This window comes from Natator depressus, chromosome 25, assembly GCF_965152275.1.
Source record: "Natator depressus isolate rNatDep1 chromosome 25, rNatDep2.hap1, whole genome shotgun sequence".
In the NCBI taxonomy this organism is placed as follows: Eukaryota; Metazoa; Chordata; order Testudines; family Cheloniidae; genus Natator; species Natator depressus.
The window spans coordinates 4,486,032-4,503,064 of record NC_134258.1 but is presented as its reverse complement, the minus strand read 5'-3'; the positions used below and the strand labels follow the sequence as shown (position 1 = coordinate 4,503,064).

At 42.8% G+C, this 17,033-nt stretch overlaps 1 long non-coding RNA gene across 1 annotated transcript; it reads right to left on the bottom strand.

The window, feature by feature from the left end:
- Nucleotides 1-219: 219 nt before the first annotated feature.
- LOC141977832 (uncharacterized) lies at nt 220-17,007 on the bottom strand. Its single transcript, XR_012636290.1, has 3 exons — nt 16,963-17,007; nt 7,418-7,601; nt 220-744 (listed from the first exon to the last, which is right to left on the bottom strand). It is a non-coding gene; the product is annotated as an uncharacterized LOC141977832 (long non-coding RNA).
- Between the last annotated feature and the right edge of the window lie 26 nt (nt 17,008-17,033).

Below are 17,033 nucleotides of genomic sequence, written 5' to 3'. Positions count from 1 at the left end.
AACTGTAACCCTTTAGAGCTCTGAAACCTTTAGAGCTTCTGAGTCGCTTCCTCTCTGTCTTGCCTTGCTTATCTTGTTCAGTTTAGTCTGTGATTTTTCCTAAAGCAATGTGTGATATGTGTGGAGGACTCTGTTTAAAAAAAACAAAAATGGCAGGTGCAAGGAATGTTGGTGTACAATGAGGGGAGAAGAATAACCCCTACAGATTTCTTCATCCAGTCATTTATTTAGTTGGGTTTTTATGTATTTTAGTAAATGCTCCCATTCAAAGCTCCAGGTGCTCTTGGCATTCTTGTAAAAATTTAAACCAATGAAAAACACAGACCAGTCAATTACCCCAAATCAAATGCCATCAATTGGCTGAATATTCCTAGCCCCATAATTTTGAGCAGAAGTTTCTGCATGCAGTGGAATTGCCCAACAACGGACTGTTCCATTATGACTAAGGTTGCTAGGATTACATACGTCAGTTCCCTGCTCTCTGAAAAGAATGGAGCACAAAGAGAGCTGGGGAAATGGTGTACTCTTTCATGAATGCCCCTGATGAGAAACCATTCTGATGATCTTAAAATGGTGTGTTGTGTACCGTGCAAGGTATGGAAGCATAAAGCATCCCTAGAACTGACGAGAGGATGCCTTTAACCACTAAGTTGTCACCTCTCTGGCCACTTGAAGTGTTTCAAAGGGTTGTGCAGGTTGATGGAGGACACGAGTTCCAAAAGGCTGGTTAGTACAATATGGAACCTGTGAGGAAGAGGAATAAAAGGAAACTGAGGTTGTGGGAGCAGTTTAGAAGATCACAAACAAAGTAGTCGCAGCAGTTGCCATTTTAGTCTGGTATTAGTAGGTACTGATATAGTACTAACTACTGATGGTTGGTAAAATTATGTTTGTAAAGTATGGCCTGAAGTTGTTGATACTTAGCACTTATATAGCAGATGGCAGAGCCACACAATGAAACATTCTGAACTGCAGGCAGCAGGATGGGGAATGGGAAAGGAGAGCCATGAAATGATTTAACAAGTCGTTCTTTCCCTGTCTCCCCCTGTGACAAAGAGAGAGAACCTCTGAGATATCTACTCTGTGAGTGGTTGCAGATGTATCTTCCACTCAGGTGTGCATGCCCAGCGCACGGAAACCAGAGAACTTTGCCTAGCAGTATCTGTAAATGTGGTGCTTGTACCCTCCAAGCACTTAGCCCCTCCCCTGGCTGTTTAAGAGCAGCACTGCCCCAAACCCCCTCAGTTCCTTCTCACCACCTGCTTCTTGAATTGGAGAACTCAGTGTGGTTTTTACCTCCTGCTTTGTTTCAAAGTGCAGCCTGTGGGTTTTTCCCTCTGTATAGTTGTTATCGTTAGCTTAGAAGTACCTCTATGTTTAGTTTATTAATAATCGGATTTGCCCCATGTGGTACCCTCACTGGGATTTAAACACTGCCCATTGTGTGGGGTAGCTATCCACAGTAGCAAACCCCGCACTCAGGGTTTGTGCCTTGGGAAAGGGCATATTAAAAAGAGGTGCTCCATCTGCAAGTTGCTCAAGAAGAGAACGCAAGTGGCCAGAGACTTGCACGTGAAGCAGCAACGTCTTCAGGAGCAGGTCACGAGGCCTGCTTCAGCATGTCAAAGAGCATCTGATCCAGCATGGGCTGTTCGGCCAGATTCATGTTCCCTTCCCAGGTGTTCTCCTTAACAAACAGCCCGAATGCTCAAGGCTGAAGCCATGTGCCTCAGGAGGTCCTGATACAATTTAAAATTCTCAGGTACAGGAAAGGAAGAATCTGGCACTAGTCATTTGGTGATGAAGGGGAAAGAAGTAAGCAAATGGAACCTCCTACAGCAACTGTAACACCTGTTCGGGTGCAGGCAGTTTAGTAAGAGCAACCCATGTCCGATTGCAGCATCGAGGTTCAGGAGAGGAGGCTGCCAGCAGAATAGGTGACCTCACTCTGGACTGAGCTAAGGATTAGGATCTTGCTTTCTGCAGAACATCACAGGGGTTCTCAGGAGGCTGCTATAGGGAGGGGCACGGTATTGGTGGAAGTAAGTGAAGGACCCCATCACTGCTATGGGAGTGGTGCTGATCTCAGTGCTGATGGTGATCCCCAGGAGGTCACGACAGCTTTTAAGAGCTATACTGAGAAGGTGAGGGAGAAGAGGAAGATATCCCTTCTGGCCTTAGAATCTATGAATCAATTAAATTGCTGCATATTCTCCGGTCCTCCGCTTCAGGGAGAGTGGATCCAGAATCACTTGACCAATCACTTCAGCAGCAATTTATCCCATAATCATGAGTGGTCTCTGAAGACCAATGTGCTGAGGTCCATCTTCACAGAATGGGGCATCTCAATTATAGGCCTGTTTGCAGCAAGAGACAACAAAAGGGTTCCATCAGTTTTGCTCTTGTGTGAATCTCAGACTAGGCTCCTTAACTGATGCCTTACAGCTAAATTGGGGATCTGTGCTGATGTATGCCTTTTTCCTGATCCTGCTCATTCCTCAGGTTATTCTCAAACTGAAGCAAGACCATGCCAAACTAATTCTCATTGCTCCAGCCCAGCAGAGACAATTTTCGTTCTCCGACCTCCCTACTCTGAGTACGTCACTAGCTTTCCCCCCACACCACCCCCAATTTCTCGTCCTCTTTATCCTGACCTATTGCCTCAGCACCACGGTCAAATTTGGCATCCAGCATTGAGCAAGTCTGCACCTCTCGATATGAATGCTGCATGGCTAGATGAGGAGGTGGAATGCTGTTTAGAAGTGTTATTTAATAGTAGAAAACCTTGCACAACAGCTACCTATTTTGCCAAGTGGAAGCGTTTTCTATTTGGTCACTGACCCAAGGGATCCATCCAATGTTAGCCCGCATTCAGGACACTTTGGAGTATCTGTTACACCTTCAATCCTCTGGCCTGTCTCTCAGCTCCTTGAGGGTCTGCTTATTGGCCATCTGAGCATTCCATCCTCTGATCCAAGAGAAGTTAATTTTTTCAAACTCCATAGTAGTGAGGAATCCTTCTTTTTCCACCGGTGAAAGAAGCAGTTTCTTTGTGGGACCGTAATACTGTGCTGGCTGTCCTTATGGGTCCTCCATATGAACCCCTGGCAACTTATTTTGTCTTTCCTGTGCCAAAAGACAGATTTTCTTGTTGCTGTCACATATGCAAGACAAGTAAGCGAGCTGTAAAGTTTAATGGCAGAGCCCCATATACTTCGCTTTTCACAGACAGTGGCCCTTCCTCTATTATGATGGCATATGCACTAGCTTAGGCCACACCTCTACAAAGGTTATGCGCGCATTCAACTGGGGCCCAAGTGACACTGATGGCATTTATCAACGATATTTTGATATTGGACATTTGAAGGGCTGCTGTCCAAACTATGCTATTATGGCTGTGTCTACATCAGATGCAAACATTGGGAAGGCCATTCCGTAGTCATTCTTTAAGTAGATTCCTAGCCCACTTCCTATTGATATGACTTGTAAATCACCTTAGTGGAATATGATGTCTACCAACTACTCGAAGAAAAGAGAGTTACCTACCTGTATGTTAATTGTTGTTCTCTGAGTAGCATCACTGTGGGTGCTCTACTTCAGGTGCGCATGCACCTCTTGAGCTCTTGATCAGAGATTTTTTATTAGTAGTGTCCATTTGGCCCGTGCACCAAGACTATACAGGGCTGCATGGGCAAACTGCCCTCAGTTCCTTCTCAACTGTCTCAGCCTGAGGTGGAGCCTTAGCATGTGTGCCTCGAGCATATCTTGGCTATTCTCTTTTTGTTAGTTTAGTATTAGCTTGTAATTAGCGGATAAGTGAGAGGATTTACTTTGTTCTTCTCTCTCTATTTGGGGAGCCTTACCTCCCGCAGAGCATGCCTGGCTCTGCCAAGTTTCAAATGCTGCTTCTCTTGCTGGGAGGCTATCCTAGTATGCACCGGACACTGTGTGTCTGCTGCCTGGGAGAGTCTCACATTTCCCAGTAGCATAACTTCTGCCTAGTCCTCAAATCCAGAGGAAGAAAGAACCAGGAGATCAAGTTGAGGCTGCTGCAGATAGAGCATTCCCTTTGTCCTGCTTCAGAGTCAGGTCAGGAGTCACCCTCCCATGCCCGGACATCTTTCTCCAGGCAAATCTAGAGCCCCTTTGATCTTGGCTAAGGTCTCCCCTAGGAAGGGGAAGACTTTAGAGACCTCAACAATGGTGGCTCCCATCATAAGGAGCCTACTTCCAAAAGACCTTGGTTCCCTGCTAAATCAATGGTCTCAGAAGCCTCAGCTTCTCAGCTTGGTATTATAGACATGAAAGACTCCTCCGGAACCAGTGGCGCTGGAAAGTCCCAGAGCTCTAAGAACAAACATGGCTCTGACCAAGGTGTCAGTGCTGTCTACATGCGACAAGGAAAGTAGGGATAAGAACTCTTCCAGATTGGTACCATTGAACTCAGCTCTGTCATTGGTACCTCTCCAGTTCGGGCCTCAGTACTGTGCAAACCAAATCTACAGTGCTGTCTGCTTTGATAACCAAGCATGCCACTACATAAGTACCAGTCCTCCATACGATTCCACAGTAATTTAGGTACTCAAAAGACTTATCAGTGGCAGATGAACCGGAATCTCCACTGCTTGGGGGTATGGAATGCCTCTTGGTATTGTGACACGGGTCCCTGAGGTACCATCACTCTTCAGTACCTCCTGATTCAATGTCATTTTCTGCTGGTGCCCCCCATTAGAGGATACTGAGGAGGAGGGAGACCTTCTTTCAGTCTTGTCCATCTTGTACAGGGTTCCCCTACCCATCCATAGAAGAACCCACTCTTTGACAGCCACAGAGAAGACTCTTGTGGTCGTCACCATGGGTGGGACCAATCCTAGATGCCACACTCTCCCATATTGGCCTTGCAATGGCTATACTGAGATCCCTGGGCTGTGTACAGACGACAATTTGGCTCAAAAAGATCTATTCACTGATCGGAAACAGCGTAGACAAACAAGTCTTGATTCCTCTTCACATAAAGGACTCCATAGACTGGTGAAAAGATCAACTCACCGTTGGTGCAGGCATATCTTCATCCAAATCCAACTATCACTGTGACAACGGATGCATTCCTGTTGGGATGGGACGCTCACCTCAGTACTTGCTCAGGGCAAATGGTTGCCTCAGGAAACCAATCTCCACATCAACCTCTTGGAACTCAGGGCAGTCAGGAATGCCTGCCTTCATTTTCTGCTCCTCATCGGGGCAAATCAATCAGGATCATGACAGACAATGTAGCCTGCATGTTCTATATCAACAAGCGAGGAGGAGCAAGATCCCCCTCCCTGTGCCAAAGCAATAAAGCTGTGGAGCTGGTGTATAACCCATCACATCCATATTTGAGCTGCCTACCTCCATATCACCCAGGACACCTCAGACAATGCTCTCAGTAAGCCTACGAATGGGAATTGGCCTCTCAAATCCATGGTATATTCCAAATTTGGGGATTTCCAGAGGTGGATCTCTTTGCTATCTTCAGGAACAAGAACTGTCATCTGCTCTGCTCAAGAGGAGATCTACGCCACCAGTCTCTGGGAGATGCCTTTCTACTATCTCAGATGAAGGATCCATTCTATGCGTTCCCCCTAATACTGAGAGTGATGAACAAGATAAGACAAGGCCAGGGTAATCCTTTATAGTCCTGACTTGACTGAGACAGGCTTAGTATCCTTGCCTGCTTCATCTGTCCATCTACCTGGCAATCAAACTTCCAATCATTTACTGTCTCTACTCCCAAGATGTAGGTCATTTACACCAATCCAAGCTAGGGGTCCTCTGCCTCAGGGCATGGTTCCTTGATGGTTTGTGGGGTTAGAGCCTACCTGTTCTGTGGAAGTACAAGTGTTACTGAACAGTAGAAAGAAGTGAACCCAAATCGCTTGCTTGCAGAAGTGGAAGAGATTCAGTTTTTCGTGTCAGCTCTAGCAGCTTGTATCCATCTCCTTATCTTGGCTATCCTAGATTTCCTATTAGACCTAAAGTCGTCAGGGTTATCAGTTAGCTTGATCAAGGTTCACTTGGCCACAATATATATTTTCATCCTTTAGTAGAAGCGTTTTCTATATTTGCTCACCTTATGTCTTTGAGGTTTATTAAAGGTTTGAGGAAACTCCCAAGTCAGGGACCCCACCCCAACATGGGCTCTGCATTTCATGCTTAGATGTCTTGCAAGACCTCCATTTGAACCGATGGCAACATGTTCTTTGCTTCACTTATCGATGAAGACAGCCTTTTTAATGGCTATCCCATCGACCTGTAGAGTGGGAGAAATTGGGGCCTCCTAAGAAATAGATGGAACCCCCCCCCCTTTACAATGTTTTTCAAAGACAAGGTTTCTTTAAACTGCACCCTAGATTCTTACCTAAGATATCTGCCTTTCATTTTAAGCATCCCATTCATAAGAATGACCACACTGGGTCAGAGCAAAGGTCCATCTAGCCCAGTATCCTGCTTCCGACAGTAGCCAATGCCAGGTGCCCCAGAGGGAATGAACAGAACAGGGAATCACCAAGTGATCCATCCCCTATCGCCCATTCCCAGCTTCTGTCCATCCTGGCTAATTGGTGGACCTATCCTCCATGAATTTATCTAGTTCTTTTTTGAACCCTGTTATAGTCTTGACCTTCACAACATCCTCTGGCAAAGAGTTCCACAGGTTGGCTGTGTGTTGTGTGAAGAAATACTTCCTTTTGTTTGTTTGTTTTAAACCTGCTGCCTATTAATTTCATTTGGTGACCCCTAGTTCTTGTGTTATGAGAAGGAGTAAATAACACTTCCTTATTTACTTTCTCCACACCAGTCATGATTTTAGACTTCCTATTGTATCTCCCCCCGTTCCCCTTAGTCATCTCTTCCAAGCTGAAAAGTCCCAGGCTTTTTAATCTTTCCTCATAAGGCAGCCGTTCCATACCCCTAATCATTTTTGTTGCCCTTTTCTGAACCTTTTCCAATTCCAATAGTTCTCTTTTTGAGATGGGGTGACCACATCTGCACACAGTATTCAAGATGTGGGCGTACCATGGAGTTATATAGAGGCAATATGATATTCTGTCTTATCTATCCTTTTCTTAATGATTCCCAGCATTCTGTGAGCTTTTTTGACTCCTGCTGCACATTGAGTGGATGTTTTCAGAGAACTATCCACAGTGACTCCCAAGATCTCTTTCTTGAGTGGTAACAGCCAATTTAGACTCCATCATTTTATATGTATAGTTGGGATTATGTTTTCCAATGTGCATTACTTTGCATTTATGTCACCCAGTTTTGTGAGATCCTTTTGTAGCTCTTCGCAGTCTGCCTGAGACTTAACTATCTTGAGCAATTTTGTATCCTCTGCAAATTCTGCCACCACAAACGCACACACTACAGACAACAAACTTACCCCAAGGGTCCTCCTTTACCTGGAGAACTCCCTCATGAAACTCCTGTTAGCTGCTCCTGTTTGCTAGCTCCTCTGGTCGCTTAGGAGTGGGCTTTTTAAAGCCATCCTCCATCCTCTCTGCATTAGAGTCTCAACTCTTGATATTTGGTGCAAAGGAACTGAGATGGGTCGGAGCAGCATTGCCCTAGGAACCAGAGGATGCACACGTCATCCCTGTGGGTACTGATAGGTAAAGTGATCAGTCTTTTGCCACATGCACTCCTGAGTGGAATATGCATCTGCATCCACATAAAGAATAGTTACCATACAGTCTCTTTTCTTAGGCTCCAATTTGCATGTGCAAATTAAACATTTGTGTTCATTTGCTTTTGATTAACACCCAGAACCACAGGATTGATCTGGATCACTGTACAAGAAGAACTTTCATCAGCTGCTTAGAGTCCTTCCTTCCTTAGTGTTTGTTTAGGCTGGGAAACTATTCTGCTATAGCTGTCAGTCAGTTTCCCTGTGTAGACAAGCTCTTAATGCACCTGTACACCTCATTTTTGCTTCAGTGCTAATTCTTTATTACACTGTAGTATATTGTTATGCTGGGAGGCTTTAATGGTTGCCTGAAGTGGGTCTTTGAGCTATAAAATCACAGACTTCTTTATAGCCAATGGGTATGCTAAACACCGTTCTTTCAGGGTAAATGGAAGGAGCAATGAAATTCCTCTTTATGTAATGATAGCTAGAAACAATTGGAAATTGCTGCTGAAGGCACTGGGTCACATGACACAGCCTGAGCAGGGCTAAGTTGTGTGAGCTGAGTGTTTTTCCTGGACTGTAAGCAAATGCAGGGGCTAGTGGTTGTTTGGCAAACAGTGTGCCTGTGAGAGGCAGAAAGCCAGTAGTCAGTGAGAGGAGCAGTCGTAAATATGGCCCTGTTGGAATGAAGACAGAGCTCCAGAATTGATTGGAGGGGCAGACTAGGAAATAGGGAGTAAAGGAATTGCCAATTGTTTGTTTCTGTTGTGTTCAGGAAGACAGGATTGTGTGTTTGTTCTTTGCAAATAAACAGGATTGTACCAAAGAAAATACCTGACCCATATCACCAATTTCTCCTATTGGAAACTGCTCTGCAAGGTCCTGAATATTGGCTAATCTCTCAGGCCAAAGGGGGCATAACTGGTTTCAGGAGTGGGATAAGACTGACAAAGGAGAGAAATTATGAGCTGGTACTCCTGTTGAACCAAGATGGAACAAATCATAGAATATCAGAGTTGGAAGGGACCTCAGGAGATCATCTAGTCCAACCCGCTGCTCAAAGCAGGACCAATCCCCAATTTTTTTTGCTCCAGATCCCTAAATGGCCCCCCTCAAGGATTGAACTCACAAGCCTGGGTTTAGCAGGCCAATGCTCAAACCACTAAGCTATCCCTCCCACCAAATGGTGGAGATGCTTGCAGAAATCAAAGATGACCAAAATAACTTCAAATAAGGACTTCACAGAAGGAATGTAAGCAATGTCTGAAGGCTTCCCAGAAAGGGCTTAAACCACCAGTGGTCAGAGATAAAATCTTTGTTGGGACAGCAGCCAGAAAGTGTTCAGACAGATCTGGAAGTCATACTACAAAATTTCCAGTGCAGACAGGCAAGGTGGACTGATGAGGTGACCAACAAACTGACTATCATGGACCAAAAGATGTTCCACATAATAGGGGAGACCAAGAAATATCTGCTCAACTTGTTAATAGAGACAGCTGTAACAAGGACTTTAGGGAGCTAAAAAATCACCTGGAGAAGGAGCTCAAAGGGTTGCATACTATACTGGAAATTAGCAGTCTGGATTAGGAATTGGGCCAGACTGAGAATTTGGATAAAACAGGATATTTACAACAGTTTTATACCCTTTTTCTAACCCAGAGAGGTTAGATTGTTCAAGCTCAGGTAATACAAAAGCCATTGGGGGCGGGGACGACAAGGATACAGTATAAGCTCTTGATATCCAGCTAAGATCTAGCTATCAATCTGAGCTGACCCAGGCACAGCTAAGGGCTAGAAAAAGAGGGTAGGAACAGACCCCACCTCAACTGGAATAGGACATGAAGAGTTGTGCCTGGTATATCTAGATACCAATGAGGACTAAGATTTCCAAGCTAAATTAACAATGGACCAAATTACAGATTTGCAGCTGGTCTTAGACTTTCAGCTCAAGATCACTGAAAGGAGGCCAAGAATGCTTTGTGTGGCTGAGGAATTTGCCTGGTATAGAAGAGAACTTCAATCTTTCCTTTCAGGAGCCCACCAGAAAAGGAAGCAACTGCTAATGAGGAAGATGGAAACTGATCCCCATGAGCCCTGTAAATACAGGTCTGGGTCTAATATGCCTGACAGAAAAGGGGATTCTAATCTGGTTTGTGACAGTTTTGAATGGTTGGGAAAAAAATTAAATTTTGGTTTGTAAAGCAAGGTAGATTGGCAATAATGCAAAAATTTGAGAAGTGGTTCAGTTAATTGCTGGTACTGTGGAAAAACTGGCCATACAAGGATTATTATAAATTTAAGGCAAGCCAGAACAGAGCATAACAAGTATCTATTGAAAGTCTCTCACCCACTTTGGGAAACAGGAGGGACACCAACTTGGCGCGGGAGGGTAAACTTGGAAGTACAAGGATCCCCACAGATTTTGTTAGGATCAGGACAATTAAAAAAAATGGCAGTTTGGCTGTTGAATGCATTATAGGATCTGTGATGTGCACAGGAACAGATGACACTGGCACAAACACAAGTTATTAGACCAGACATGCTGCTAATGCTAGGGTAATAGGGGATCCAAAATTGAACCACCTAACTGATGTCAAATAGAGGCAGTTACTGGAGAAAGTGCACCTATCCAAATATGGGGAAAATTGGGCATGAAAATTGGACCTCTGAAATTTGAGCAGGTCTGGATTGCAGAGATAGCAGATGCTAATCATTGGTGTGGGTTTCATTATGGCGAATAACTGCATAATAAATGTCAGGAAAGGTGTCTTAAGAAATTTCCGCACATTGGATTTTAAGATGTGGCCTAGGTGAAACAAATGATTTGTAGATAATTAATTTGCAGTGAACAAGAGGGGCAATAGCCATAGTAACAGCTACATGCTGTGGTAGTTTTCCAGCAAGGAAAAGATGGGAGTTGTTGAGACCTGCTTTGAGACCCATGGTCTTAAGAGGAATTTTAACTGCAAAGGTTTTTGTAGATCAGAGGGAGGAGCAGGTTCCTGTTAATTTGCTGAATGTTTCTCATAAACAGTAAATACACAAAAAGGGAACCAAGGCTCCAAAATGTGAACCAGTAGAACTAGTAAATTCCTGGTATAGAAAAAAACTATAGGGGAGAAAGCGGTGAAGCCCCAGAGTTTCTGTTGGAGTTCTGGGTAACCCACTTTGGCACACAATCAACGAAGAAGGAATTTCCACTGACAAAAATGAAATTGAGGTTGTGTAAAACAGGCCAGTTCCTGAGACACCCACAAATAAGCATGATTTTGTAGGGCTCTGCTTCTATTATAGAAGGTTTATTTGTGGGTTTGTCAATATTGTAAAACCATTGCATAGGTTGGGTGAGGAAGGGAAACCATCTGTGGTCAACAGCAGAGTGACTTTGCATTTTCAGAGTTGAAAGAGGGCTCTTGTGTCTGCTCCTGTTTTAGCCTATCTGTGTTTCAGATTGTTTCAAATCTTTCATATTGGACACAGGTGCTAGTGCCTACAGACGGGGAGCGGTGTTAATATAAGGACCATCTCAGTAGTATTAGAGGGGCAGAATCTTAGCTTGGCTCTTCCCAGAAACTGAGGGTGTAGCCGTGGAAGCTGAGGCTGAAAGAGCTTTGACAGTAATGAATTCCCCTTTAGAACAGAATGAGAGAAGTCTCCCCCAACTAGCAGATGCCATAGAAACGATGGATACTTTGGGGAGTCCATTGAATATGGCCTCTCCTGGTTGGCTGAAAGAAGACTGGGAAGTGAGTAGAAAGGTCCATGGAAATTTGGATTGGAGAACAATTGATTTGGGTTGTGAAGTGTCCTGACAGAAAGACACCATGTAAATATGTAAGTACTTAAGCTTGCATTACTTTTTAATTTGTTAAATTATTTTCCTTTGTCTGGGACAAGTCAGCCATGGTGGGGTCATTTTAAATTCCATTGGGATGATGAGTAGTGCTGAGATGGAGATATTGTTATGCTCGAAGGTGGTAATGACTGCCATCAAATAGGTCTTTGATCTGTAGACCATGATAGATCTGGTTAAAGCCAATGGTGTGCTTTCAGGCTAAATGGAAGAACCAGAAAAATGCCCATTTATGTAGTAAAATCTGGAAACGATAGGAAGCTATTGCTCTAGGCTGTGCAGTCTGAGGGGTATCCCTGGGACTGATGACAAAGGCAGGAGCTAGGGCTTTGTTTGGCAAACTGTATGTGTGAGAGAGAGTCAGAAAACCAGCAGATAGTGAGAGAAGCAATTGTGAACGTGGCCCTGTGGAAGCAGAGACACACCTTCTTGAGTAAAGAACTGACTGGAGAGGCAGACTTGGAAATAGTGAGTAGGGAGACTTGCTGCTGTTTGTTTCTGCTGTGGTCAGGGAAAAAAGACTTCATGTGCATTCCTTTTAAATAGGATTACACCAAAGAAATACCTGAATTGTATCATCAGTTTATACTAACAGAAACAATGCTACAGTGCCCCAAATATGAGCTAACCACTTGGTCCGAAAGGGACAACCATACAAACAAACCACTAAACAGCTTCTGAGTGTTGTTTGTTACCCCTGCCTGCCAGGTTCTAACATTCTAACTTCGTTTCCGTATTTCTGCATTAGGTTAATTTGCTATTTTGCTTCAGTCTTCACTAAAAAGGTAAATTGAGATGTTTAAACACCCTATTAGCAAGGGGGAAGAAACACAAGCCAAAACAGGGAAAGACCAGTTTAAAGAATATTTAGATAAGTTAGATATATTCAGGTTGGCATCACCTGATGAAATTAACCCTAGTGTGCTTAAGGCAGTAGCTGAAGCAATTTCAGAACCATTAGGCATTATCTTTGAGGAACTCATAGAGGATAGCTGAGGTCCCAGAGGTAATAAGTTTGCCCTTCTCTAGTCCTATCTTGTAAAATGGGGACAAAGACAACCTGGGGAATTATAGACCAGTCAGCCTAACTTCGATACCAGGAAAGATACTGGAATAAATTATCCTCTATGTGCTTACAAACTGATTCTTTAATAGAATTATAAAGAATAGTCAGCATGGATTTGTGAACAAATTGTTCCAAATAACCTTATTTCCTTCTCCAAGAGGGTGACTGGCGTAGTGAATAGGGGCCAAGAAGGCTTTTGTCACACTCCCACATGACATTATCATAAGCAAACTAGGGAAAGGTGGCCTAGACGAAATTATTTATAAGGTGGGTGCACAAAAGGTTAAAAAAACGTACTTAGAGTAGTGATCAATGGTTCACTGTCAAACTTAGAAGGATGTATCTAGTGGTGTTCCACAGGGGTCTGTCCTGGGTCTGGTACTGTTCAGTATTTTCATTAACAACTTGGATACTGGAGTGGAGCGTATGCTTATAACATTTGCGAATGACACCACGATTAGAATTCCAAACAACACTGACAAATTGGAGAATAGGTCTGAAATCAACAAGATGAAATTTAGTAAAGACAAGTACTAAGCTTTTCACTTAGGAAGAAAAAAAATCAAATGCACAACTACAAAATGGGGAATAACTGGCTAGGCAGTAATACTGCTCAGAAGGATCTGGGGGTTATAATGGATCACAAATTGAATGTGAGTTAACAATGTGATGCAGTTGCGAAAAACGCTAATATTCTGGGGTGTATTAACAGGAGTATTGTTGATGTCATAATATATGTTAGTATTAGAGGACTTGGGGAGGGAGGGAACCTGATAAGTCTTCAAATATCTTAAGGGAGGTTAAAAAGAGAATGGTAATCAATTGTTCTCTTTGTCCACTGAAGGTAGGGCAAGTGGTAGTCTTCAGCAAGGGAGATTTAGGTTAAATATGAGGGAAAAACTTTCTAACTATAGGGATAGTTAATCACTGGAATAGGCTTCCAAGGGAGGTTGTGGAATCCCCATCGTTGGAGGCTGAACAAACACCTGGCACTGATGGTCTAGGTTTACTTGGTCCTGCCGCAGTCTTGAGGTCCCTTCCAGCCCTACATTTCTGTGAGTATGATTAAACACAGTCCACTCTGTTCTGTGTGAAACGTCTAAGGGATAAGAAATATTGACTCAGGGCAATAGCAGCAAAACATGTTACCCTTTGGTGTAATATTTCATTGCCATTCCCCTTCAGGTCCGTTAATACTTGTACAGCATACACTCAATAATAGTTTTACACCCACATCCTGCAGACTTGCTCGCATGCTTAGCTTTACACACTAAAAGTAGTCCCATTTGAAGTCAATGACACCAGTACTCACATGCATAAAGTGTGAAAAAGTATACGCAAATGTTTGCAGGATCAGGGCCTTATTTAAGTATCCTTCATAAGAATTGTAACCCAAACAAACTTTACAGAGATAAATACCACTGAGAGGATCAAACATCTTTTTCTGTACCATCTCCCTTTTTGAAGGACGATGATTAGTATTTATAAAATTAAGAGATCTAAACAAGAACAGGAAAATATAGTTCTTAACAAGCAATCTGTACGAGAGAGAGACTTGCTTCGTTGACTGCTACGAAAAATATCACGCCATGAATAATCATGATAATGGAAAATGTATTAAAATCCTCCAAAATCTGATAAGTAACTAATGGGATGGGGGTGGGGATTAGAAATTCTGAATGCAACTGCATGTATCAACAAAGGTATCAGTTATGCAATTAAAGTTCAGTGCACTTAAGTTCACTGAAGCATGATTTTGCTATTTTAGTATGTAAAATTTCATTCATTTAAAAATCAAGACCAGAGAGAAAAGCATTAATTAACACACAATACTGTGACTGGCTATATACGCTCAAGTATAGCAGGATCAGCTTAATACCACCTGTGGGGGAAATTTATCCCGTCACTACAGGAGGAGCGGACTACATTTTCATCTATTATCTAACAGCATCGTAGGCGTCTGTGGCACTTTGCACACAAATAAAAGATGCTGTCCTTCCCTAGAGGAGTTTACAATCTAGGTTAAACAACCTGACACAACACAGGGAGGGGAAAAAGCAGGAAACAGAAGAAGCTCACAAAGTCTAATGTTATGAGGTTTCTTGTTTTTGTGTTTTCCATATTTTGTTGGGTTTTTAAAATTTTCATTTTATTAAATTGGTAAATTGATCTAGTGGATCTGTTCCATCCTTGATATAATAATCCTCCAGTGCACGCTGAATCATGTATTTTATTAATATACTTTTTTTTGTCTTTATTGCTTGTGTTCACAAGAAATGCTCAGACTATTACACAGTGTGATATTTGATTATTCTGAGGTTATGGAAGGTTGTTTTTTGAAAAATAAATAAAAAAGGTGCGGGGTAATATATGGTCTTTCCTACTTAATGCTGGAGGTTTCTAATGCATTGTTTCTAGGATCCCACCAGGTATATTACTTGGCAGTTGTAGATTATAGAGGTCTATATTTATACTCTGCTGTATTAGCTTGGGAACTACTCTTTAGGAAAGAAGAGAGCAGAAGGAATACGTAAACTTAAATTATAGGGGATTTGGAAACAACCTTCATATTAAGATTGCCTGACATTTTCATTACATTATAAAAACTGCTGGTGGTCTGGAGAGCTACATCACATGAAAATCATAGAAATATAGGGCTGGAAGGAACCTTGAGAGGTCATCTAGTCCAGCCTCCTGCGCTGAGTGAGGTAGAACCAAGTAAACCTAGACCATCACTGACAGGTGTTTGTCTAACCTGTTCTCAAAAATTTCCAACAGACATTCCACAACCTCCCTTGGAAGCATATTCCAGTACTTAACTATCCTTATAATTTGGAAGTTTTTCCTAATATCTAACCTTAATCTCCCTTGCTGCCGATCAAGCCTATTACTTCTTGTCCTACCTTCAGGGGACATGGAGAACAATTGATTGCTGTCTTCTTTATAACAGCCCTTAAGCTATTTGAAGACTGTTGTCAGGTTCCCCCAGTCTTCTTTTCTCGAGAGTAAACACGCCAAGTTTATTTTAACCTTTTCCTCTGAAGTCGGGTTTTCTAAACCTTTTATCATGTTTGTTGCTGTCCTCTAGATTCTTGCGGAGCACTCTTGTGAGGCCTCAGCAGTGTCAAGGACAGTTACCTCCTGCGTCTTACATCTGTTAATACACCTCAGAATGTTAACCTTTTTCGCAACTGCATTATACTGTTGACTCTCATTCGATTTATGATCCATTGTAACCCCCAGATCCAGTTTTCCCCCATTTTGTAGTTGTCTGATTTTTTTTTTTCTTCCTAAGTGTAGTACTTGTCTTAACTGAATTTCATCTTGTTAATTTCAAACCATTTCTGCAATTTGTCAAGGTTTTCGTGAACTCTAATCCTGCCCTTTAACGGGCTAGCAACCTCTCCCAGCTTGGTGTCATTCATAAATGTTGTAAGCATGCTCTCCATTCCATTAGACAAGCTGTTAATGAAAATATTGAACAGTGATAGACCCCTATGGAACCCCACTCTAGATCCTTCCTCCCAGTTTGACTGAGCCATTGATCCACTACTCTTTAAGGATGGTCTTTCAACTTTTTAGGCACCCACCTTATAGTATTGTCATCTAGACCACATTGCCTTAGTTTGCTTATGAGAGTATCATCTGGAACTGTATCAAAAGCTTTACTAAAATAAAGATAGGTTTCAGAGTAACAGCCGTGTTAGTCTGTATTCGCAAAAAGAAAAGGAGTACTTGTGGCACCTTAGAGACTAACCAATTTATCTGAGCATCCGATGAAGTGAGCTGTAGCTCACGAAAGCTCCTTTTCTTTTTGTAAAATAAAGATATATCATGACGCCAGCTTCCACCTATCCACTAGGACGGTCACCCTGCCGAAGAGGGAAATAATGTTGTTTGTCATAATTTGCCCTTGACAAATCCATGTTCACTATTCCTTATAACCCTATTATCGTATAAGGGCTTTCAGACTGCTTGTTTATAATTTGTTCCAGTATCTTTCCTGATATCAAAGTTAGGCTGATTGGTCTATAATTCCTCTGGGCCTCTGTCCCCATTTTTAAAGATAGGTATTATGTGTGCCCTTCACTGGTTTTCTGGGATCTTGCCTATCCTCCATGAATTCTTACCGATGATAGATCCGCTGAAGTGAGCTATAGCTCATGAAAGCTTATGCTCAAATAAACTTGTGAGTCTCTAAGGTGCCATAAGTCCTCCTGTTCTTTTTGCGGATACAAACTAACACGGCGGCTACTCTGAAACCTACCGATAACGGCTAACGGTTCCAAAATCGCTGCAGCTAGTTCCTAGTACTCTACAGTCAACTTCCTCGGGCACTGCCAACCTGGATGCAGCTAACTTATCTACGCAGTCGCTCACCTGTTCGTTCGCTAGGGTGGTTTGTGTTCCTTCCCCTTTGTTCCCATTCTATTGAGGACGCGGTCCCAGTT